The sequence below is a fragment of the Mustela nigripes genome, chromosome 15 (assembly GCF_022355385.1).
Source record: "Mustela nigripes isolate SB6536 chromosome 15, MUSNIG.SB6536, whole genome shotgun sequence".
Lineage (NCBI taxonomy): Eukaryota > Metazoa > Chordata > Mammalia > Carnivora > Mustelidae > Mustela > Mustela nigripes.
In genome coordinates this window covers 57,463,278-57,489,086 of record NC_081571.1, presented here as the reverse complement: position 1 = coordinate 57,489,086, position 25,809 = coordinate 57,463,278, and the positions used below count along the sequence as shown (strand labels likewise).

Below are 25,809 nucleotides of genomic sequence, written 5' to 3'. Positions count from 1 at the left end.
AAACCAGAAAGGCTCAAATTTCCATGGCAATTTCTTCTGCTGTCCAGACCCAAGGAATGTCTGTTACATACAGGTAAGTTTAGGCACTTTAATCCTAAGTGTTAGAGTAAACAAGTTGGAGCCTGGGGAAACAGAAAATGGGAATCAAGACTATTACCAATGGATCATTAGCTGCTTTGCTGAGTTAAAGAATTTTGTAAGAAAAAATTGGGGCCAGGAATTTTTTGGCCAGGAATTTTGAAAGAGGTGACAGCAGAATATAAACAGTACTCAGCCAGAATTCAAAAGGAAGTTAACTGCAGGAATCTTTATTTCCCTGCAGCTGGAAGGAATAGTTGAAAGAAGAAAAAAAATTGGACTAGCTAGAACTGTCTCCTTCAAGATTAGAGCTTTAAGAAAGGTTCTGTGTTGTGAAAAACAATCATTACAATAACACAGTTACTATTTAATAAATACCTTCTTTGTGCAAGATACTTTGCCATCCTGATCTCATTAACCTTACAACCACCTTATAAAATGGGTAATATTATTCCTCTTTCATATGTAACAAAATCAAGGTTGCAAAAGGTTGGGTAACTTGCCACCTGAGTCAGAGTTCTCTGGAGAACTAGAACCAATAGTATGTACATATATCCTACATTTTAAAAAAATATATGTATGGAAAGAGGCTTATTTAAAGAATTGCCTCACATGATTATGAAAGTTGAAAAGTCCCAAGATCTGCAGTCAGCCACTTGGAGACCCAAGACAGTCAATAGCATAATTCTGGTCCCAAGGCCTGCAGGACAAGACCCAAGAAGAGCCAATGTTTCAGGTCAAGACAGAAGGTAGGAAAAAAAGAAAAAAACAAAAACAATGTCCCAGACCTAAGGCAGTCAAGCAGGAGGAATTCCTTCTTACTCAGCTTGTAGGTTATTCTACTGATTTGATGAGGTCCACCCAGATAAGAGATGGCAATCTGCTTTACTAAGTTTATTGACTAAAATGTCAAACTCATTTAAAAATACTTTCACAGAAACATCCAGAATAGTATTTGATTAAATATAGGGATGTCTTATGACCAGTGAAGTTAACACCAAAAAGTAACCATTACTTACATAAAGATATTTAATTTGTAAGTGCTGGAGATGGGATTTAAATCAGGTCTGTCCTCTTCAAAGGCTGACAGCTATATGTCTATGCCAGAAACATGGAAACACAGAATTGCCTAGAATGTATGATTTTGTTCCTTAGGAGATCTGTGCCAAGACCACAGAAAAATTAGTCAATGAGTGACTTAACACACACACACACACACACACACACACACACACACACATACATGCATAACAATACACAGACATGCACATACAATTTTAGAACATTAGCTAGATTTGTAAATACATTTAATTTTTGTACCTGAAAAAAATTAGGTATGGTGGATCTGGAATGCCTTAGAAAAGAAGAAAAGGACCAGTAGTGCTGAAGGCGCTGTGGGAGAGGGAAAAGCCAGACACCTGGATTTCTTGCAGTAATGCAGGACAGTTTTTTCCCAATGGCCACAAACTCCACTACTTCAAATAAATCATTTGTCAGTTTGATTATAGTCAAATAAAAAGCAAAAATTGGTTTGAAAATCATTCTCCCTTACACTTGCAATGGTATCTTTCTAACAATGTCTCAAGAGAAAAGGGAGAATCAAATTTTGGGGGGTAAAATAAGGAAATCAACCGCCAAAATACAGGTGATCAGTGATCATATTCTGTCCAGACGGCATAATGACTTTCTGGAAATTGAACATCAGGAATATATGAAGGAATTAGCTGCCTAAAATAGGTCAATTCTATTTTGTTCCCCTGGTTTCATGTGACATTATATTCTCCAGAGGAAAAACATAATGCTCAAAATGTGCCTGGTTCAGGATGTATCTGCATGTATAGAGATTATAACTTCTTGTTAAATGAAAACTATTTATATCATAAAACCCACTAACTGATATAACCATATGCCCTTCCCTTGGTACAATTTCGCTAACCAAATATGTACTATTTTTAAACTTGTCTGAGCATTATGAACAAATCAGTGAGCTTCTAATTCCATCAAAATCCAATGATAACCTTTCAAGATTTCTTCAGCACCAGATGATTCTGGGGGGACAAAAAAAAAAAGAGAGAGAACATTCTTGATTACTGAAAGATTAAAATCCAACAAATTGGGAGCAATTTGATTCCTAGGAAGACTGTATGTCTGAAGAGTAGTAATCTATTTTGATAAACTACTTATTAAAAAAAGATACTCTGAGGTTATGCTCATCATCTGTCTAATTTGCAGAAATTTGCTGAATCAAGCAGGCCTGACCCAGTATACTTTAGCTTCTTTTGCTCTCTTTGGAGAAGTGTCAGGTAGTAACATACTATTTAAAATGGGAAGCCCTAAAAATTTATTTAACGTTTTACTAAATATGTGGTTGGAGGTTACCATTATGAATATATATAAAGGTTAAAAAATGAATATATATAAAGGTAAAATAAATTAAAGTTGTGGTCAAAATGTCATGGCTCACTCTTTCACAGAAAGGGAAACCACAGGCTAGATGGGACAGCCACAGACTAAGAGTTAGACTTGAACTCTAAATCATGATCCAGGCCTGTCAGGGACTGTGACACTACCCATGTCATTGTCCTGAAGTCCTTTTTATATGCAAAACCTAATTAGAGAATAATAGTTACTCTGTATTTCAAATGCATGTTAGGATAATGCTGTAGAGAAATACCAAAGAAGAGAATGGATGAGAAAACACTTATAGTGACAATGGAAAAAGACTGAAAATGAGAAGGCAAATCAGAATAAAATGCTGGCATTAAAGATCTTGATGAAGAAAGGTAAAAGAAGCAAAATATGGAATAGAGTCAAAATAGCAAAAACCATGATTCCCAGATTATCCTAGTTGTAGATGTAGTGAGGAGGAGAATTTGGAGCTTCTGGAGAACTTACTTACACTGCTGGTGGAAATGCAAACTGGTATAGCCACTCTGGAAAACAGGAGGTTTTCCTGTTTCCTGTGGAGTTTCCTTAAAAAGTTAAAAATAGAACTACCTTAGACCCAGTAATTACACTGCTAGTTATTTACCCAAAGGATACAAAAATACTGATTTGAAGGGGTACATGCACCCGATGTTTATAGCAGCATTATCAACAATAGCCAAATTATGGAAAGAGCCCAAATGTCCATCAACCAATGAATGGATAAAGAAGAGGTGGTATATATATATACAACACTCTTCTTTATATATATAATATAATATATAATATATAAATATAATGTGCATATATATATATATATATATATATATATAATAGAATATTAGTCAGCCATCAAAAAAGATAATGAAATCTTGCTATTTGCAATGACATGGTTGGAGCTAGAGTGCATTATGCTAAGCAAAATAAGTCAGTCAGAGAAAGACATCATATGATCTCACTCATATGTTGAATTTAAGTAACAAAACAAATGAACATAAGGGGAGGGGGAATAAAAGAGAAGGAGGCAAACCATAAGAGACTCTTAACAATAGAGAAAAACTGAGAGTTGCCGGGAACAGACAGGGGTGGGAAATGGGCTAAATGGATGATGGTTATTAAGGATGGCACTTGTTGGGATGAGCAGTGGGTGTTATATGTAAATTATAAGTCACTAAGTTCTACTCCTGAAACTAATATTACACTACATGTTAACTAACTAAAATTTAAATAAAAACTTGAAGTATTAAAAAAGATGGAAGCTCCTACAGAGAAAATTTAATGCTTAAAAGTGCAAAAAGGAAAAATGTAGTATGAAAAAGGGAAAGAAAAACCTCTGTTTGGTGCTATCTGGTGTTCACCAATTTCCCAAAAGACCCCAAAGAGGAAAACAAAGATCCTCAGGCACACAATAATCAAAGTGTTCTGTAACTTATTTGTATCTCCACATCTTTTTATGTTCAAGAATGTTTACTTCTTTCTCTCATTTGGTATAAGAGAGCAGACCAGAGAATCTTAAAATATTTTTTGTCGAATTATAAACAGGAAAAGATGCAAAGAAGTTAACAATTGCCCATGTAGGGATTAGGTTATGAAACTTTGACTAAAAAGACACTGGAAATATTTCCAAGACACATTTTTGCAATGATTCAAATGTCAGGGTTGTATGATGTAAGCTTGGGAAATAGCACACTGATTTATTTTCAAAGATTTATTTGGGGAAAAGCATCAGAAATACAAGCTGCAATTTATAATAGCACTGTTTAAAAAGCAAAAAAAAAAAAAGGAGATTGTTTATATAATATTAAAAATAAAATATCTACTAGAGACAACAGCTTTCTGTGTTCAAAGAAGACTGTAGTGTTAGAATTCACCAAATAACTTCATAAACTGATATAAAATCAGCATAAAACAATAGGAGCCGAAGAGTAACTAAAAAATTGCATGGCTAAACTAAGCCACCCACATAGATAGATTCTTGATCCTTTAACTCCATAAATCTAGTAGGAATAGGAATGAGTCAGTAAGAGGAAGAGCAACTAGCAAGATCCGATAAATAAATAGCTGGTGGATGGATTCACTTCCAGGTTGCCTTCTTTGTTCTATAGACCTTGCTCTATAGACTTCTTTACTTGAAATGTAAAGAAATATATGTGGATTTGTAAGGGAAAAGATCTTCTAGTATATATATATTTGTTTCAGGTAGTGCCTTATGATCACCACACTGGTCAGAAATGGCTTCGACCCTCCAAAACATCACAGTAAGGGAGGCTGTACTCCCTTACTAAGGAGAAAGTACATGTTAGTAGAAGTGAAAAGGAGAGGAAAACAGCACATTCCCTGGAAATATCCAACACTTCATTAATTCATGTCACTGACAGATCCCTTTCCTGTCACCTCATTCAACTTCATAAACTCCATGCCTAGCACTGCTTAGTACATAAAGGCTACAATACTGTACAAAGCACAATAAACATTTTTTGAAAAATGAATCTCTCATATAAACTGCCATTACAATCCCAATAAAAACTTTTTGAAAATGATTGTTGCTGGTCATCTTTACCAGTACAATGGAGGATATAAGGCATTTCTGACCACTGTGGTTGGTGAGTTTGCCTGAAAGTTCAATTTTTTATTCTTTTTCCATTTTAAAAGACCATCTATAATGATCAACATATTTTTATTATGCTTGATCTTTAGTATTCTTGATAAATATCTTCTTATTCTTTCTTATTTTGGGCTGCTTTAACAAAATAGTGTCTCATAAACAACAAACATTCACTTTTCCTGGTTCTGGAGGCTAGGAATCGAAGATCAAGATGCCAGCAGTTTCAGTGCTTAGTGAAAGCCAGCATCTTGATTCATAGATGACCATCTTTTTGCTTGCCCTCACATGGTATAAGAGAGAAGAGGGCTCTCTGAGGGGTGTCTCTTATAAGGGCACTAATCCCACTAATGACAATTCTACCCTCATGACTTAATCACCTCCCCAAAGCCCCCAGTCCTTACACCATGACACTGGGAATTAGGCTTCAACATATAAATTGGGAAGATATAAATATTCATGTATGGCATTCTGCCCCTGGCCCCCCAAAATTCATGTCTCTCTTGAATGCATAATACATTCATTCCATTGGAATAGTCCCCAAAGTCATAACTCATTCCAGCATCAACTTTAAAGTCTAAGTGCCAACTCCCATCTAAACATCTTCTAAATCAGATACAGTTTAAGACTTAAGATATAATTTATCCTGGGGCAAACTGCTCTTCAGCAGTAAACCTGTGAAATCAAACAAGTTCTCTGCTTCCGAAACACAATGTTAGAGCAAGTGTAGGACAGAAGTTTCCATTCCAAAGGGAAGAATTAGAAAACAAGAAAGGAGTGATGTTATCAAGAAAATCCCAAATCTGACAGGGGAAGTTGCAGTAGACCTTAGGCTCAAGAAACTATGCTCTTTGATTCAATGCCCTGTCCTGTAGGCCCACCAGAAAAGAAGTCCTGCCCTTGCAGACTAAATCATTGACCCACAGGCCCATAAACTAAAAAACAAGAGTTATCATTTTTATGGTGTATTCTTGTAGCCATAGAAAACTGATACAGGGTTTCACTCGGGCCTTCATTAAATCATACCTGTATCAGTTAATAACCTCATTGCTGATCATCTTATACCCGGTCAAGCTTTTATACTCGTTTTCACATATAACTTACAATTCTGGTTGAAATATCTGCCAAGTATCTTGTGTTCTCCAGCTGGTCCTTCTGGTCCATTTGAGAATCTGATGCTAAATATTGAAGCAGACACTTTGCCATGAACAGCCTTATGTGCTCAGTGACTTGGCAGACCCCTAACAAACAATAAGTCTGGAATGTCGAAGAATTCTTAGAAACTTATCAACTTGACCAAACATGGGCAAAATCAAATTCATAACAACCAGGAACTAACAAAATAAAATCCGTGTGTAATTTTTAAAAATAGTTACATAAATCATTTCAGACCTTGACTAAGAGCTGTATTTTTAAATTAATAATCGAAATCCTTGTACCTTAACATCTTAGTGACCGTTTTGTGTTTTCAGATAACAATGATATTTCAAAAATGAGTATTTCAAATATCTTTAGTCAAGAAGTTTCAGAACTCACACATAATTTTCTGCCTATTTATTCTATCCAAGGAAAGCACATTTAAAACGAGATGCTAAGCTTTCCCAATGAAAAGCAAGTTAAAAAAAAAGAAAAAGAAAAAGAAAAAGAAAAGCAAGTTAAATCTTTAAATAGAATTCAAGACTGTATTCAAAATATACAGTAGACCCTCAAGATACTATACCCTGAAAGTGACATTTAGACCAGGAAACTGGAAAGAATTGGTAGCCCTCCCCATATAAAGATGACTACATGCAAAAGAAAATATGGCAATAAAATGAAAACTATTCTTTCTGGCAATTCTCCAAGACCTCCTATTTCAGAGAACAGGTAGCTAATTAGTTTAATGCTGAAATCACTCAACTGACTATCCCATTGCATATTTGTTAAAATAAGAAAAGCAATTTTGTCCAACAAGTCACTTTTTGGGAAACAGACTGGTTATCAGCTGGCTCTGGACAATACTGAATAGTATGGCTGGAACCAGTAAGGCAGGCTTTTATATTTCATTCTCCCACTCTAGCATCCCTTCTTGTGTCTTTAACCACATGAAATTGGTAGAAGATTGAGCTGATCTTCACATACTACCTCTAGATGTATTTGCCTGGTGACTTCTCTTCCATATAGTTTACACTTACTCTTTGGGGAAAGTTTTAGAGAAAGCATTCATCCTGAGGTGTAAGTGACAGATGTCTGAATTGATAATGCTCCTTGAATACCTCTGCATTTTCATTTTTTAAATGGAATTTGATTTTGGCATTCCAGCTATCCTTGAAACATTAGAATACAAAAATTCACTCACATAGCAATTTACCATTTCATTATATTTACCCCCTGCAAAAAAAAAAAAAAATATGGCTTTGAATGATCTTACTACAATGACAGGCTTTATGAGTTTATTTAGGACTGACCTGACACATGAAAATGCATCTTGAAGAGATGTATATGTAACTAAAATAAACTTAATTCTTCCCTTTTCATTTATGGAGTAAGTGTAAGAAAAAGGACAATAAGAAGGTTGTTCAGGGATATAAGAATTATAAACCATCACAGCTCTTTTATATTAATATTAAAATTTTTCCTAAATTTGTTGTTGATGCCTTTTTCATTAAATTATTAACAAGTTCCTAGTATAAATCTCAATTTAAATAAATTTACTTCCATATTGTTAACAAACATTAATAACAAATAATTTTTAAACTACTATGCCATAATCATTTCTGAAATTTAATCTCCATGAGCTCTTGCTGTTTATTAACTGAAAGTTTAGCTACAGAAGAATGATTTAATATGTGTTTTTAGTGGCCAAAAAGCTAGCAGTTTTTCTCCAACTTAAAATGAGAAAAGTGCTCTTTTGCAAGGAAATCTCTTAGAACAAATCTCATTATCAGTAATAAGAGACATTCACTTTGAAGTTATGTATCACTCTTTAAAAAACACAGTTATTGGGGTATCTGGGTGGCTCAGTCGGTTAAGCATCTACCTTTGGCTCAGGTCATGATCTCAGGGTCCTGGGATCAAGCCTCGTATCAGGTTTCCTGCTCAGTGGGGAGCCTCCTTCTCCCTCTCCATCCGCCTGATGCTCTGTCTACTTGTGTGCCCGCCCACGTCAAATAAGTAAAAATCTTTAAAATAAATAAATAAGTAAAAACTAAAATGATTGTCATAGTAAAGGAAATAAAAATAATAGCATCAATAAACGGACTTTTTGTTCAATGATAATGTCAAATTAATCAACATTAAAAGCAATCTGGGTGTAATAAAAGAAAAGATAGCCAAATGATTTCAAACAAATACTCTTTTTCTTCTGGATAATACAGGTTATAATGTATTATCTCTCAATTTAGATGATTTTTTTCTTCTAATTGGTCTCATACCACGATTAACAGTACTTTCTACACCTTGATGTTTTTGAATTGCTTAGAGGGAAAAAAAACTATACCTAGTAAGGAAGAAATTCATGTAATTTTGGAATCTCTGCTAAGTCAAAGCTAAGCTTTTAATTCTGACTAAGTTTAATATTTTCCCAAATTCTTTTTTTTTAAAGATTTTATTTATTTATTTGACAGAGATAGATCACAAGTAGGCAGAGAGGCAGGCAGAGAGAGAGAGAGGGAAGCAGGCTCCCCGCTGAGCAGAGAGCCTGATGCGAGGCTGGATCTCAGGACCCTGGGATCATGACCTGAGCCGAAGGCAGCAGCTTAACCCACTGAGCCACCCAGGTGCCCCCCAAATCCTTTTTTTCATAATTAGATTTTAGAATACTCCTTAAAGCAGTTAATCAATTTGCCAAGAGCAGTTAGTCTCTCCAGAAGGTGATAAAATAGGAAGAGCTCAAGCTCTTACTTTTCTGACAGGCTGGACTCCCAGTAGCAGCAGTAGTCAGATCAGCTGCAGTGAGGGAAATTTCGTATCACTGAGTCCATGCTTGACCTCAGTATCTGTTACTATAACCACTTCATAATGAACCAATAGAGCAAGCAGGGGATTGGGTGAGGAAAGATGTGATTGATAGCAACAGGATAATCTTATCTAACTGATAACTGAGAGGCCCCTCCACAGAAGGGTCCTTCTGGGAGCACAAGTGTTCTCATACCTTGGACCACAGCAAGAGGCCCATCTATATTTCTCTTCCCCAGGCCAATCTGTCATCAGTCCTCTTGCTTTTTTCTCCTAAATCCCTGATTGGTCGATGTAGTCATCAGCTACTCAGTGTGGCCTGGTGGTGACTGACTGTTCTCTCACCAGGAGACTTTTCTTTTCCCTTCAATGCTGCCCCTCAGATGGACTAGACAGTAAACTAGTCCTCTGCCCTGTGGGCCAGCAACTTATTTATCATCTTTGGAACAGACTCAAATTTCCCTTCCTCCTAAGTGAACTGTTCATTGGAACACCCCCACAAGGCCATTCTAGAGGGTCATAAGCAGAGCCATAAGAACAGGTACATCAGGTCATGCAACTCTCTTGTGCTTTTGGAACCTGATAAATCTGGATTTTGTTTTTATCACTTCCATTTGTTGGTGGAGAACTCTTTAGCACACCCAGCTCAATGCCTGAAGAACAAGGTAGGAACAGTTCATTTTAGTAGCTTAGGTTGCAGTTACCAGCTTGCAGTATCTATCTTAGACCAGTTGCAAACTAAGGATAGTTAGCTGAAGAAGACATAGCAATGAAACCTTGGTGGCTTTTCCTATAGTTCTCTTACTTGAACTTGGACGTGCTTTATATAACACATCAGCCTACGGAAGATATCACAAACCCCACTGGATCTGTTGCTTCATACGGGTCAAGGGGAAGAACTTCTTGTACTACAGCCTAGATCTGCCGGGACGCCTTCTCTTGCTCTGGCTCCACTATTTGTAAACAGCTTTGTAAGCAGTTCGTTTGATAAACATGTCAGAGCCACACATCCACATGTGTTATATATTAATCTGAAATCCAAATAAGTCCACAAACTCTTGCATCTCTTCCTTATTAGTATAGGATAAAGAAGGCCCTGAGTAAGCTTTCACTTTGGAGGAGATAGATCTCAACAAACTCCCGACCACGGGACCCCCAGAAATTTTAAGTAGCAGATCTTTGAATTTTGTGCGATCTATCTATCCTTCATTCTCTTTCAAGTGCAGGTATTATGAGAACATTTATTTTACTATTTCATGGCCTTAGCAGCATGATTTATATAATCTATAAGCATTATACCCTAAAAGATGATAGGGTAATTAAAGAAAGGTCTGGTGATATCTTAAGGGATGATAAGGTAATAAAAATCCCTGAAAACTAAATTATGGCATGGAGCTAGAGAATAACCAAAAGTGAAGGTTCACATTTATCTCGATCAAATGAATGCAAATTTCTTCTGGTGAGCTCTGCCTATTGGAATAGAGACCCCTCCTCCAGCACCACCACCACCCAAAAAAATGTTACATCGATAGCTACAGAGAAAGTCCGCTTCTAGGTATGTATTGATTTGCCTCGCTAAAGAGAACCATATGAGGGACACTTGGGGCTGCCTCCGGCTCAGGTCATGATCTCAGGGTTCTGGGATCAAGTCCCATATCAGGCTCTCTGCTCAGCAGGGAGCCAGCTTCCCTCTCTCTCTCTGCCTGTCTCTCTGCCTACTTGTGTTCTCTCTTCAAATAAATAAATAAAAATCTTCTAAAAATTTTTAAAAAGAGAACCATATGAAATAGCCACTGAATGGAGTCATGAGATGCTCATAAATACTATCATTCATTTTCATTCCTAAGATCTACCTACCTGTCTTCCTCACAGACCAAACAGGGAGGTTAATGAAGATGACTTAGAAATCATCTTGCATGGCTAGGTTCTTGACGGTGGCTCTCTTTTCTGAAAGTCCTCGGTGATGTGGCATTTCTTTTGCCTTAGCATTTTGTTAGGCGACAGCCTCTACAGTCTCCACTATGCCACTGCCACTATAGCAGTCTTAACCATGCATATCAGGGAAAGATTAGAGAATCTGCCACTTTCTGAATATATCTCATTAAATTATCCACACAGGAACTAAGGAATGAATCATAGTATAGGTTTGGGGTCTTATTGAACCTGAAATGATCTTTGAACAACATTTTATTCATCCTCTGACATCTACCTGACCATGAAGTGACTCAAGGCTGAAGGCCATGCTTCGACTCAGCAAACCTAGGGACTTATATGGTTTTAACAGAGATAAAGTAAGATTTCAGTGCCCTGACCATCTATTTTGATCTCAGGATTACACGATCACTTACCCAACACCAAAGATCACTGTAGGCCTGACCAGCTAATAGAGTAATTGCATTCACCTTGCTTCTATCATATAAGTAATTCTGTTTGGCCTCCATTCTGATGGAATCTCAACATCTACACTAAAACCAGGGAAGCCCATGCCATCGATAATGTCAAATGTGTTTGGCCCCAGCCATAGATCACCAGAGAATAGCATCCACGGTGCTCTTCAAAGACTCTTATTCTCTTCTCTCTAATTTATATCTACAGTTGAATGAAGGTAATGTCTCCTGGCTCTCTGGGGACAAGTGAACATAAATTACTCCCACATTCTTACCTCTGTACGATTTTGGATTCCTCCTCCATTATGCAGACAAATTTCTGTCATCTCCACTTTATTTAGCATAGACTAGCACTAAGTCCATTTCCTAAAAAGAATTTTTTTTCTTATTAAAATTCTTATCCTGCAAAACTAGGAACTAGTGTAGGGGTGGAATACAAAATTTATTAGCTAGGTAAGTGCCAACAGTATACCTCCATGAACCTGTGCTTCGAAAATTACCCAAAAATGTGCTCTACCAAAAGAAAATACAAAGACATGTGGTGCAGAAAACAGAAGATCAACAAAAGAAGGGGGCAGTGAAAATATGCAGGATGATGTTGGAGGCAGAGGTCAGAGGAGAAGAGCTGTGCACCAAGACAGAGGGCAGCCTGCCTGGATTTCAGCAAGTCAGCGAGCACCAGCAGCAATTTCTTCAAAAATACAAACATGTCACCTAGACAGCTGATGCGTATTTGGGACTTGAATTTGGAATAAGTATACATAAAACCAAATAAAAAAAAGTTAGTAAGACATTTAACAACTCCGTCTGAGAAATAAAAACAGTTAATGGTATATCTTAAGCTTCATCACCAGTGATTCGTGTTTCCCTAGTCATTATAATCTAAACCCTGGATATTGATCTCACTAAACTGTGTTGTAACTATAACAACAGAAATGCAAAACAGGGAAGGAGAGAGAGAGAACTGAGGATAATGAGGGACTAGAAAGGCAAGCTTCATTCTTTCCCATACCAATAGGTAACACTGAAAAATCACAAGGTCAGTAGGTAGCAAAATAAGAATTTTCGAGGGACTGGGAAGGAACAGGGGGATAAGCAAGAGCCTAGAGGACCAGTGCATGCCGCAAGCAAACCTTGCAGAATAATTTGGATATTTCAGTCATGGGCTTGAGTAAACTTGATACAAGTAAATTCTCCTTTGCTTAAGGGGAAAATGATCATGAATAGGTATGGTACAGGTATCCAAAATAATTTATTGAGTGTCAGGCAAATTTCATCACACCCAATCTTGACAAAAACTACATGAGATAGAAATTACTTCCGTGTTACAGATGAGAAAATGGGGACTCAAAAAAGATGAAGTAACCTGCCCAAAGGCTCGTGGTTAGCCAGTAGCGGACCCAGGAATCACATAGGGAACCATCGGGGGCCAAAGTCCTTGTTCTTTCTATTCTAAATGCACTACCGTCATAAAATAACTTTTTTTTTTTTTTAAGATTTATTTATTTATTTATTTATTTATTTGACAGACAGAAGTCACAAGTAGGCAGAGAGAGAGGGGGTAGCAGGTTCCCTGCTGAGCAGAGAGCCTGATGCGGGGCTTCAACCCAGGACCCTGGGATCATGACCTGAGCCAAAGGCAGAGGCTTTAACCCACTGAGCCACTCAGGCGCCCCCAGTCAAATATCTTGATAGAATGGTTAAAGAAGCCTTGGGCTGGGCCCGTCATGAATGGACTCTAAATGTATTGTGAGGAACAGAAGAACGGTCCCGGCTGAAGGAACAATGCCGGGTGTGCTGAGAAAGGCTGAGAACAATCAGCCTAATTGTAACAAGGTCAGGTTACACAGGGGGAGGACTGATGTTTGTTAGCTTTAATGTGGAGATGGCATTCATTCCGAAGGATTTCTTCTCATTAAAATCGGGGGAATCAAGAACACTTTAGCCATTATGCTACTTCTTTTATTTATAAAAGAAGATTTTTCTGACAGAAGGACAAACACTCATCCATCTGGTAAACCCTCATGTCACAAGAACAGATGTTTAAATGACCCACAACAAGAAGAAAAGTAAATACAGAATAAGATCTCTTGCCAAAGCAAATTATCGTAACAGGAGCATCCGTCTCTCTTGCACAGCCAAGAGACTGTCTGCCTAACTAGGTTAGAGGCATGGACAGAGGCCTCTTGTTGCCAAAGGGAGCCCATTTCCATGTAGCATATCTGTCTTCAAAACAAAACCACCAATAAAAACAAGCACTTCTGTCTTCTTCTATGGAAGTTCTAATCTAACAGTAACCTAAAATTGTTCAGAAAAGCAATTGGTTGACTCTTGATCAAAACATTCTTGCCAGGTTTATCTTGAGGTTTATGAAATAATACGACTATTTGAGTTCCTTCCAATAAACACTTATAGTCTAAGAACTTTTTAAAAGGCTATTTCTCAAGTCTCTGTGACCTTCTCTGGACTCCCTGACGTCATCTCCGTGAACAGGAATGTTATATAATTGCGGGCTTGGGCTGAATTGTTTTGGATAATGTTCTCTATGGACATACATTATGAAAACAGTACTTAGATTTGTTCGTATAATTATCACATAAAGCATTCGACTGTTAACTTAGTGGGTGTCAAAGCAAATTGCAGGCATGGGAAAAAGCTGCAGATGTCCCGCCAATTATTCTAAGTACTATTATAATAAAAATCGAATGACTTGGATGGTTAGGTTAATAACATACTAAGAGAAAAAACACTTGCCTTTTAAAAGTAGTTTGGAGTTATAATGCACTTTCGTGCAGTACTGTGCTAATCTAACAAAGACTGTCTTTTGGTCTCAGATCCTGACTTGGCATGCTGAATGAGAACATATTATTCAAAGTTTTTGCCTATGGCCAAGCTTTAAAGAAGGTGATTATGATTCCAGGTATTTGAGCAGAAAAGAGGTTCAGCTGTTTACACATTAGGCACAATAGGTGAGCTGTTACCGAGGTTTGAAATAGAAATCTCAAATGGAAAAGAAAATTATATAGGCTACCTTGAAAAAAATCATAATTCGATCAAGGTACATGTCAAATCGCAACTTACCCTAAAATACCTACACAATAGAAGCATATTTGTAAATTGTCTCTTTCTAATAAAGCCTCGTCGGGTATGAACTCCTGCTCTTCTGCAATCCTGTTCATCCCACATTTGCCATATATGCTGTGGAGACGAGATTCTGGATGCCAGGGTCACTTAAAGCTGCAGCAGAAATAGAAACTAAATGTGCCCCAAGAGACCTTTTGCAGCCCTGTAGTAGAACTGGGTCAGGAACTCACACGCTCCCTTTCACTACTTCAGGGATCAAAACAAAGAACTTGAGGATGGTGGGCAGAATCTTGTATTCCTGTCTCCAGGCTGATAAAATCGCCTCTGACTCATATAGAGGTTCAGAGCTCAATTTTTAATTTTCCACACCCTTCCATGCATAAGTCTCATTGGATTCCCCCGAGAATCTATGAGTCAGGCTCTTTGAGATGACAAGGAGCAGAGATATGGCAAGTTTACTCTGACTGATGAGAGTTTTTGTAAGAAAACACCCAGAAGTAGGTAAGCAAACCATCTTGGTGGCAGTCAGATGGACTTCTGCCTCTCTGGGTCTCTTCAAGTTTCTAAGAATCTATTATCTGATTAATGTATTTTGAAGTTCTTTGAAAGAAATGATCCGGTTGGGGTCAGTCAAGCAGAGCTCACTGAAGAACAGCCCTAAAAGACAGAGTTCTCAATCCAGGCCACCTTCTAGATCACCAAGTTCCCAAGTGCCCAGCCTGTGGCTAGCTGCCACTTGGCGATTAATAAGGAAGGAACAAGCTTGTAGTATCCACATTCCAGAAAGGGGCTGTGGATATTCAAGAATGATGTGGCATCCAAAGCAGTTTAAAGCCAGGCTTCTGTTTTCAGATTGTCTGCATTAAATCATGAATTTACTAGACCAAGCCCACACAGCCCATGGAAGGGATTTGATCTTCCTACGCCTCAGTTTCCTTATCTGTGAAATAAGTAGATTAGTATTAAGTATCTCATAGCAATCCCACGATTAAAAGACATAATCCATGTAAAGAATCACACAGAGAGCTCAGATAATATAATTGTTTAGAAAAAGCCATTAAATCATGCTTAACTATTAGTCATTTGAATATCCCTTTGCATACCACTAAAAATCTCAAGGGCCACAGTAAATACATGTATATTTGGAAAAGCCCTGCACGTGAGAACCTTGAAACTCTGGCTTGAATCCTTTCATAATGTGAAAATACTGTCCTGTTTGGTTCTATTTTTCAATTCTATACAGAATTTGTGTATATTGGACTTGCCAAAAATAGGGGCATACTACGGTTAAATCTGGATGGTCCCTGAATTTATGAACAAATGTATTTTTTAAAGTAATATAAAACAAACATCGTAAAGGTACATTCACACCTTGTTCTTGTTGTTTTTTTTTTTTTCACACCTTGTTCTTGACATGCAGAATCACATCTACATGTATCATTATTGTTCAAGGACTCTTTCTTTTAAGGAAACAGAAATAAACAATAGGAGGCCTTTTATCATGAGCCCCAGTGCCCATCAGAAAGGCTGTTCAACTTCTGCCCTCACGCAGCTTGACAGATACATGCAACAAAATAGACACCCATGGTCTCGGTTTTAGCCTGATCTAGGCCTTAATTCCCACCTATTAGTTCTACAACTTTAGGGAAACTAAGTAGTCTCTCAGAATCTCAGTTCCTTCAGACAAATTAAATCATATTCTTGGGGGTGGGGCTCGGGTACCATATTTTTTAACTCTCTGGTGCCTCTGCTATGAAGTCAAGTTTAAAAGCCCACACTCTAGGGGTGCCTGGGTGGTTCAGTGGGTTAAAGCCTCTGCTTTTGGCTCGGGTCATGATCCCAGGGTCCTGGGATCGAGCCCCACATTGGGCTCTCTGCTCAGCAGGGAGCCTGCTTCCTCCTCTCTCTCTCTGCCTGCCTCTCTGCATACTTGTGATCTCTGTCTGTCTGTCAAATAAATAAATAAAATCTTTAAAAAATAAAAAAAATATAAAAGCCCACACTCTAAAACTAGTGGTTCTCAGACGATAGCATACACCACAGTCAGACTGCTAACACCCACCTCCAGAGTGTCTGACTCAGTAGATCCGAGGTGGACCATGGGTTTGTACTTCGGACAAGTTCCAGGTAACGGTGATGTGGCTGGTCCAGGGACCGTGCCTTGCAAACCACGCCTCTGAACGCATCTGCTGGTCCCCCTGGAGAGGCCCCTCTGAACTACAGCTATGAAGGCCCAACAACATCTTGCTTCAAGTCAGACTCCCTCATCTCCTAATTTTTCTTTTCCACTCCCAGTGCTTCCCTCAACCACCAACAGTATTAATGCTCTTTGTCTGTGTCCATTAGACATTCCTTATAATTATTTATAATCAAAGCTTCAAAACCAGAATGTTATTTGTTTGTAACTCCACCGTTTTTCCCAGTCTTCCAGTCGCCCTAAGGGCAAAACCTTGTGCTCTATGCATTTGGGTACTGCTGGCTTTGAGCAAAATGCCTGCTGGCACATAGCAGGAGCCTAATAAAGAGTTTGTTGAATGTAAATAGTCCATAAGCCAAAAATACTTATCCAATACCTAGCATCAGACCTAGTTCTCTGAAAAAGATTAGCCTGAGTCGAGGAGGATGTAAACCTTATCATCATTTATCAAGACTTTTCAGTTATTTCAGGGAACGTGAACGGTGTTTTGCTTGGTAAGAAGAGGCACATGTTTTTCTAGCCTTGTTCTTGCTAACATTGTTTCACACCTCTGTTCCTCAGTCTGACCATGCTCCTCTCTGTCGGCCTACTCATGCTGAGCTTGCTACCCACACACCCCCGCAAGCACTTACCACACTGTGACAAAAACATAGCAAATTTTCCAGACAGGGGTTTCTTACTTTTTAAACAATACTAAAATAGAACACATCAACGCGAAAGTTGACCCTCTTCAGATCTATGGTCTAGGTAAGTAAATAGGTTGGAAACTACAACAGAAACGTTCGATTGAGCCCCGGTGATTCCCACTGAGGTACTTGGCCCGAAGTCTGAGGAGTGTGTCTCCTTAATAAAAGGTGGAGACCAAGACTGTGCCTGTTATCCTTTAACCTCGGGGTCTGTTTATAATTTGTTATTCATTAAATAGCTAATTCTTTACCAGGAGGCCCAAAGCTAGCTATCTTTGCCATGATGGAGTATCCGAAGTCCTGTTGCTGCTTGTTCTGCCCTTTCTTTGGCAGATATAACTGCAAGTGAGCTCAAGGAACAAAAGCACTCAAAATGCAGATACAGAAACAGAAGCAGAGGAAGAAGAAAAAGAAGATGATGAAGAAGAAGAGGAGGAGGAGGAGGAGGAGGAACACTGTGACAGGAAATGTGCCAAGGTCTAGCTCTGGAAACAATCTTGAGTAAAACAGGGTCTTGGTCATTGGATCTCAGCGGGCTATGGGGGAAACATGGCTTTGTTTGTTTGCTTGTAGGTTGTTTGGTTTGGTTTGGGGGATATTGATACTGATATTAATATCCATAGTGTCGTGGTAGGCAGGAAAGATGAAAGGCCAGAACCGGCTAGAGGAAAATGCTGGGTTATTTTACTCCAGACGGCAAGAGACTCGGAAAAAATGTCAGAAAGGGGAAAGTGCCTGAAATGAAATGTCTGGAAAACAAACCAACAAACAACCCAGTTAGCATAGTAGTCTAGGCTTAAGAACAAAACTTAGGGAAGACTCCTCCTTCTTTTTAAACGTAAGGAAAGAATATGAGTTGGCCTACTTAATGGAACTGTTTGAAACCCTGCCTATTAAAATTTCCTGGAAGAGTTATAAACCCATAATTCTCTTACTATTTTACCATCTTCTTAACAAATCATATGTCGAAATCTCCAGGCATGTTCCGCTAATCCTAACGATCTCCCACCCCCGTAGCTTCAGTCACCTGACAAATATTGTCTGCAGGCCTACTGTACTTAAAACTCTCTACTGCCTGAAGAAACGGACACTTGGGCGCACACGCGCGCACGCGCACGCACACACACACACACACACACACACACGATGGATTCAGTCTCTGTCCTCACACAACTTTTAAGTTCCAGAAAACCTGATTTTAGAAATGCATTTAAGAATACATTTTTTAAAAATTTTAAAGATTAGACCTTCTTTATCATGAAGATTTTCAGAATTGATTATAAGCAGACAAAAGAGGCTAAGCAAGTCTCTAAATGGTGGCCTCTGGATACTGAGAGAATAACAGAGATGCAGAAAGACAGTTTCTGTGTGGTAAGTAAATTCTGCTTCACAAGGAATCACCCCCGAGCCATCATCCTCACACCCCAGAATCTCCTTTGAAAGGAAGTTACAAACATCAGTGAAGCCAGTGGGAGCAAACACTTGAATTATTACTTTAGAGTCATAAAGAAACTCATGGGGGCAGAGATCCACCTGTGTTTCTTTGTTTTTATAATATGGATCAGGATACAAAATTGCAGAATTTTTGCTAAGAAATTTTTAAGAATATGATATTCATACTTTATTGTATTGCAGAAAAGAGGAATAATGTTCCCCCTCACTTAAAAAAATCACTATCCCCCTGTTACGTATAAGTTTGAACAACACAAAGTATACTGATTATGAATCTGTATCACACACACAAAAAATTGCTATAAATGCAATTTTCTGCTCACCAGAAATTGTCTGCCATGTGACTCTTTGTAGAGTTGTGTTCCTCTCTTAAAGCATTAGATTCACTTCCGTTCACCTCTAATGGGTTCTGCAAATTTTTGTATTATTTTCAGGGAATACATTCCCGCCTTTGGTTATCATGCTCCAGACCTTGGGCCCAGAAAAAAATTTTAATGTAGCCAAAGCTTAGTATGTTGCAGCCTAGCACACCACATACTGGAGTAGACTGTACTATACATAGCATATAGTCAAGGGTGGTTTCATTGAAACAGAGCAAAAATTTTCCCCTTGTTATTTTGGGATATTTCAAAAACGTGCCTCTGAGCTTTAGCATGGGGCTTGATTAATGCATGATTTCCTCTTTAAAATTAGAAACAGGAATTGAGAATGAAGCTTAATAATTTTCATTTGCTCTTCTTTTCCAAGCATGCTAATTAAGGCCTGATTCCCAGACCCGATTAAGCAGCTCCTACATCTGACTGCAGTTTTTAGTTATCCCTGCAAGGCAGGAAGCTTATTTGGAGTGAATGGGAACAATCTGGGAAGGAACAATGAGACTGTGGAAGGCGAAGGGGTGGGGGGCAGTGGTTGTTTGGTTTTGGTTTTGCTCTTAGAATCTGTTTGCCGTGTCCCTTGCAAAGTGCAACAACACAGTTCAACAGAGAATGTCAAAAATGTCATTCTAAGTAAAGCACCATTACTTTAGGACTCTCAGAGCATTCTGTGAAGAATATTCTAGTTTCCTTTGAATTCCTTGAGTGCAATGGTACAAGAGAAATATGTACTTTGTTTAATACTTTAAGAAAATGTAAAAGATACATGTGCTATCACTATCCAATGCTCTTTTTCTCTTGGATTCATTGCAATCAGAAAATGAATTGAATGTGTATCTTTTATGGCCTTCATGGAGCAAAAAGCTGAATAAAGAAACAGTAATTATCGGGGGCACCTGGCTGGCTCAGTCGGTGAACCTGCAGCTCTTCACCTCAGGACGGTAAGCTCAAGCCCCGTGTGGTAGAGATTACTTAAAAAATAAAATCGTTTTAAAAACACAAACAAACTAGTAATAGTCAAACACGAGCTCCCTCAAAACCCTTTTTCTCTTTGAAGACAATGGCCTTGAATTATTTCAGAACATTAATTTTTGAAATATTATAAAGTTGCACTCTAACATAGCCAGTGGCCATTAAATGTTTCTGGCTAATATTTAGAAAATCGATAACTAAGTTGCCCTTGTATCAAAGGAGTACAAGCTGGAACTTGTCTTATGCAAATTATATAATCATGTATGAGTAAACTCAATTTCTCAGAAGCTATATAGATGTCCTCCCCCACCCTCATTTCTTTTTTTTTTTTTTTTAAAGATTTTATTTATTTATCAGAGAGAGAGAGGGGGAGAGAGCGAGCACAGGCAGACAGAATGGCAGGCAGAGGCAGAGGGAGAAGCAGGCTCCCTGCCGAGCAAGGAACCTGATGTGGGACTCGATCCCAGGACGCTGGGATCATGACCTGAGCCGAAGGCAGCTGCTTAACCAACTGAGCCCACCCAGGCGTCCCCGCCCTCATTTCTTAAATGAATTTTTAGTTACCGTAGCAGAGTCAGGCCATGACTGGGGTCCAAAGCTGAGACATAGAAAGCCAGACTTCGCTGATACATTTCTCTATAGCTCATCTCAGCATTTCTATCCCTTCCATTCTACTTTGCTACCTCCTAATTCAAAGAATACCTGCTTGGCTTCAGCTTCCCGGGGTAACATGAACTTATCCCAACTACTGAAATTACGAAGTCAGAGTGTTTTAGAGAGTCCCTTCCTTGCCATCCCCATTGCCAAGAGCCCATATCAAACCAATATCCCTTTGTTTCAGGGTTGGGTTGTAGTGCCCTAATTGTTGTCAGTGTTTCCTTTCTCCCACTATCTCCCTTTCTCTCCCATTCTCTCTCTCTCTCTCTCACGTCTACCTGCAAATTGGAGTCACATTGATTTTCCTTAAACACCACTTCATTTACCTTATTTTCCAGTTTAAAAATCTCAGCTACATACAGATTGATCATCAGGGACCTTTAAATCCTACACGCCTGGCTGCCTCTGAACCTCCCTCCCAAAACAGCCTTTACCATTAATCCTTGCTTTTCCAAACCCCAGAAACACTTCAGGTCGCTGGTGGCTCTTACCAGTTCCAAATACAATAGGTCTGAAGTGGAGCCTGGGATTCAGCTGTGCCATCGTTGCTAGTGGTACAGACTACATTTTGAAAAACAAAGATTTAGACAACTCTTCTCTTTGGTCATGGAAACACTGGCCTCTGTCAAGAGCTTATTTGAAGGATGAGAAGAGAGAACTACATGCAATAAAATATCTCATATCTGATTGAATCAAGTTAAGGGCAGGGCAAACTCTAAGTTCTTTTCAAAAATTATATAGTAGTGCATGTTTGATTGATAACTGTGTACACATAAGCTGTGAAATTACCTATATCCTATGGAAGTAAGGAAGGAAAGAAGGAAAGATAGAAAGCCCAATATGAACAATTGAAACTTCTGAAACAATTGTCCAACATTTTATAAGCTACATAAAACCTAAATACTACCACAAATAACATGACCAAACTTTGTCTGAATACTGTATTTCTGTCCTGGGCATCAAGCATTTATTTGCTTTTGCTCAGTCACTGCCCTCCTACTTGCAATGATCCATGAGCTGGATTCTCTCCATTTGTTCCACTAACCAGAGTCCAACACCCTTTAGCAAATGGGATCTCTTGCCTCTTTAAGTCTCTGCATCACTGGAAAACTAAAATTATGCTCTTCAAAAAAATCCTCTAAGGCCAATGCTACAGAGTTATATACTTTTATTTAAAGCATTCTTTTGTTTTAAGAGGTCCATGATTTCTACTTTGTTTCCTAAATGGAGTATTGACAGAGATCAATAATCCAATAGAACAATCTGACATAGCATAGGAACAGCTCTTAATTACACTGGCTAGAAAAGTGGTAGAGAGTAAAACTCATCAAATCTGCATGTTGTTTCAAATACAAAATTATTAAATATATAGTTTCATGTTTTTACTGAGTATTCATGATAGAAGTTTGAGTTCTCTGCTCTTCCACCTGGGCTGCCAACATGCCATCCAGACCAAGGAAGACCCGGAAATTTTGGACCCACAGGAGCCATGGCCATAGCCCCATCTACAGGCACCGGAAGCTCCCAAAGAGGACTGGGTGATTCGGGAGGCACGGGTCACCACAGGGTCCACCTGGACAGATATCACCCAGCTTATTTTGGAAAAGCTGACAGGAGACATTACCACTTAAAAAGGAACCAGAGCTTTCTGCCCAGCTGATAAACTGTGGGCCTTAGTTGGTGAGCAGACACAGGGGAATGCCACCAAAACCAAGGCTGGAACTGTTCCTATCACTGATGTGGTGCGATCAGGCTACTACACAGGTTTGGGAAAGGGAAAGCTCCCGGAACAGCCTGTCATCGTGAAGGTCAAATTCTTCAGTAGAATTGCTGAGGAGAAGATTAAGAGATTGGTGGGGAGGCCTGCATCCTCATAGCTTGAAGCCATGTGGAGAGAGCGTCATTTAATGCTAACAGGTGCTTTTCAAAAAAAAAAATAAATAAAATAAATAATAATAATAATAATAATAACAACAGTAATAATAATAGAATTATCTGAACTCTGGAGCACCAAAGAAAGCTTTTATCTTATGGAAGATGGATTGGCATCTCAGTAGGTCTTCCGTAACTATAGCTCAGTTTTTATATAGTGGAAAATTATATAAATTTGATAAAGTAAGCATTTCCAAATAATGGGAACTAATTTTTTCCATGTGTACTATTGCATCTTTTAATTGACCATAAAGTTATAAGCACCACCTGTTTGTCTTGTAATAGACCCTCCTCAACCCCCAGCTAGTTTGAATTTCATGTTACTTGATCCATGAGTGGACATGTCATGAAGCAAGCTAATCAAAGACCTTACCTGGAATTGACATACGAACTTGAGAAGAGAAGTTCTAGTTCTACCAGGTTTGCTAATCTGAGAGAATGTGAATCTGGGCTTTCCAGTAGCCCAGTAAGAAAGAGTGTATGAACTCAACTGTATGTGATCATATGAGGTAGAGGAGAGGAAGAGAGAATGGGAAGGAGAATAACAGTAAAATAGGTTGGGAAGTGAGCGGAGAGAAGGCGAGAGCTTTGCCAGTTCTGAACTTTCATCCCAACCAGTAAGGTTCTAATCCCTGAACTCATCTTTTGATCATGTGTACTACCCCAGCATGCTTTCCAAACTCAAAATACAATGAACTCCCTTATTTTGGTTAATCTAGTTCAAATTAACATGATATGATTAATATATCACATCCTTCTAGGACACATTCAGTTCATTATTTGGGAAGTGGGTTTGTTTGTTCATTAAATTTCTATTTTTTTACCTGGTGCATTCCATTAAGATACACTGTGTGTTTATATGGCCATCCTCTCTAGTTATTCTCTATAGGGTAGTAAGTACCCAATTTTATGGGTATATTGTCTTCCAGTTGAGACTAATAAAACTGGAATATCTTCAAAATATATAACAAAGAAATAATATTTTTTCTGATTCTTTCTTTCATATCTGGTCCCAAAGCCAAGAGAAGAAAAGCTGTCCTGCGTTTCCTCTTCCAGTTACCCTAGGTGCAAGGTTTTGCCTGTATGGGACCCACAGCAGTTGACAAGTCAATCTATTTATGTGCCAGAAAATGTGCAAGGGTAGAGCCCTACCTAAATTTACATAGAAGCCAACAAATTTATCCTGAAGACAATCCAGAAAATATACTTGTCCATTTTTCTGAGTGTTCCTGATGAAAGCCATAAACTCAGAGTAAACATGGATTCCCCAAATTGCTACACTTGAAGTGGCTGCAAAATTTAAGACTATTTCCTTTTTGAACAAGGTCATCTAACAGAGTCTAGGAGCAAAATCAGACTCCCTGAATAAATAGAAGAGAAGCAGTGGAGAGCCGGGGGGTCCTCAGCCCAAGAAATTGACTCCAACGTTCAGCTACGTCTAAGTTTGGAAGCCCTTGTTGGAAAAGAAAGCCAATCTAAGAAGAAAAGTTTGTTGGGTTTTTAAAAAAAAAAATCATAGCAGTTGTCCTGAACACATGTCTCCAAAATATGAATCATTTTATCTCTATCTCAGCTTTCCCTGAGAAGCATGGGTTAATGGGTTGAAAGTACCTTCCTGTGGCACCTCTCTTCCTAGCAACTCCACAAACCTGAGCCTGTCTCAATAGATAAGGTCATGTCTGCACTTCTTAATCCTCATTCTCCCTAAAAAAGAGAAGCTCTTCATCAAATCAGTCAAGGAGAGAAAAGAGTTGAGGCAGTGGAATTTTTCTGGCACAGACTTCATGGTGTTTCTCATCAATAGCAGTGTCCCTGATCAGTCGGGTACAGCCTCTTGCCTGCATCTCCCTCCCCCAACAAGCCGGTTCTCTCTTCCCTCTCTCCTCCACTCTCCCCTGCACCACACAGCAACCTTCTCAGGTTGGCCATACTCTTGCCTTCTGGAATTGTCTCCCTTGCTGTGATGAGAGGAGCTTTCTAAAAAGCTTTGGGATTTTTTTTTTTCCCCTAAGGGAAGACAGCAAAAGACCGTTCTCTGAAAAACAATCTGAGGGTTTTGGAGGGGCAGGGGGTGAGAGGTCGGGGAACCAGGTGGTGGATATTAGAGAGGGCACGAATTGCATGGAGCACTGGGTGTGGTGCAAAAATAATGAATACTGTTATTCTGAAAATAAAAAATAAATTAAAAAAAAAAAAAGACCATTCTAATGTTTCACAAAAGACTCTCTCCTCCATTGTGCTGCAAATTTATACGTTGGTGTCATCTGAGAGAAAACAGCGTATAGTGTGACCCTTTCATGTGTGGACTCTTACCTCTGCCTATTAGCAGCTGTGTGTCCTTAATTTTTCCATGCCTCTGTTTTCTCGTGTGTTAGTTGGAAAAAAGCAGTAATACCTCCATCATGTCGTTATGGTGACAATTAAATGAATCCATATATGTCAAGTTTCAACACTGCTTGTCACAAAGAAGTGGTCTCTCAGAGCGTCCTCTCACCATGGCTTCCTGCACTCTCCTGGTCCCCCCTCTTGCGACTCTGCACTCGGCATTGACGCCTTCTCCACACACCAACAGAAATTAGAATCCTTGGCTCGTCAATGGAAATTGACTACTGAACGGTTTAACGCCATTTTGAGAATTCCTGTTTGTTACAGAAACAAAATAAAATAAAAGTTGACACAGTCAAGAACTTCATCTTATCACAGATTTCAGTCCAGAATTGAGAAGCAAACTCAGTGTGGTTATTTTCAACTCGATATGATTAATATAATGTCAAAACGAGCTTAATTTTTCTGAGGAAAATGAAGGAAGAAGAGAAAGAAGGAAGAGGGAGGGGAGGGGGGGCAGGGGGAGGGTTGGGCAGGGGGAGGGAGTAAAACCACTCTCAAGAAAATCATGAAACTACATCAAAATTCACTGTAAAACAATCCCACTTCGTATCCTATTAAACTCCATAGGAAATGACATTTGCTACAGTAAGAAAAACAGATGGTGGAAGGAGAGAGGAAAATAAAATTCTTTGAAAACCGA

General features: G+C 38.7%; 1 long non-coding RNA gene and 1 pseudogene across 1 annotated transcript in view; one reads left to right on the top strand and one right to left on the bottom strand.

Annotated features, from left to right (window-relative positions):
- Positions 1-25,410, bottom strand: part of LOC132002580 (uncharacterized) — a 132,422-nt gene extending 107,012 nt beyond the window's left edge. Inside the window, exon 1 of the long non-coding RNA XR_009399952.1 lies at positions 25,095-25,410. This is a non-coding gene — a long non-coding RNA (uncharacterized LOC132002580). The remainder of the gene's footprint in view (positions 1-25,094) is intronic.
- On the top strand, positions 22,290-22,731 carry LOC132002780 (large ribosomal subunit protein uL15-like; annotated as a pseudogene).
- Positions 25,411-25,809: the final 399 nt, after the last annotated feature.